The 991-nt window shown below is 41.2% G+C and overlaps 1 non-coding gene across 1 annotated transcript; it reads right to left on the bottom strand.

The window, feature by feature from the left end:
• Window positions 1–515: 515 nt before the first annotated feature.
• LOC130971295 (small nucleolar RNA R71) lies at window positions 516–623 on the bottom strand. The gene has a single exon (XR_009082521.1). It is a non-coding gene; the product is annotated as a small nucleolar RNA R71 (small nucleolar RNA).
• Between the last annotated feature and the right edge of the window lie 368 nt (window positions 624–991).

Genomic DNA, 991 nt, shown 5'->3' with positions numbered 1-991 from the left:
GCATTCTTGTTGAAGCTGATCCTGAATCTAAAAGGACTCTGAAGAGGAAACTGAGAGAAGCTAAAATACAATAATCCAGAGACAACCTTACTGAAAATTTCGAACAAGAAAAGGATATGGCAGCCGAACCCAACAACAATAATGCAAGGAGGATGCTTGGTGACTATACTACACCTACTTCCAAGTTTGATGGAAGAAGCATCTCAATCCCTGCCATTGGAGCAAACAATTTTGAGCTGAAGCCTCAACTAGTTGCTCTAATGCAACAGAACTGCAAGTTCCATGGACTTCCATCAGAAGATCCCTATCAGTTTTTAACTGAATTCCTACAAATCTATGAGACTGTTAAGACTAATGGAGTAGATCCTGAAGTCTACAGGCTCATGCTTTTCACTTTTGCTGTAAGAGACAGAGCTAGAACATGGTTGGATTCACAACCTAAAGATAGCCTGGACTCTTGGGATAAGCTGGTCACGGCCTTCTTTGCTAAGTTCTTTCTTCCTCAAATGCTGAGCAAGCTTAGAGTGGATGTTCAGACCTTCAAACAAAAAGATGGTGAATCCCTCTATGAAGCTTGGGAAAGATACAAGCAGATGACCAAAAGGTGTCCTTCTGACATGCTTTCAGAGTGGACCATTCTGGATATATTCTATTATCATCTATCTGAGTTCTCTAAAATGTCACTGGACCATTCTGCAGGTGGATCCATTCACCTAAAGAAAATGCCTCCAGAAGCTCAAGAACTCATTGACATGGTTGCAAATAACCAGTTCATGTACACTTCTGAGAGAAATTCCGTGAATAATGGGATGCCTCGGAGGAAGGGAGTTCCTGAAATTGATGCTCTGAATGCCATATTGGCTCAGAACAAAATGTTGACTCAGCAAGTCAACATGATTTCTCAAAGTCTGAATGGATGGCAAAATGCATCCAACAGTACTAAAGAGGCATCTTCTGAAGAAGAAGCTTATGATCCTGAGAACCCTACAAT

The sequence above is a fragment of the Arachis stenosperma genome, chromosome 3 (assembly GCF_014773155.1).
Source record: "Arachis stenosperma cultivar V10309 chromosome 3, arast.V10309.gnm1.PFL2, whole genome shotgun sequence".
Taxonomy (NCBI): Eukaryota; Viridiplantae; Streptophyta; class Magnoliopsida; order Fabales; family Fabaceae; genus Arachis; species Arachis stenosperma.
The sequence above is the reverse complement of the archived record's forward strand: the minus strand, read 5'-3'. Positions and strand labels throughout refer to the sequence as shown.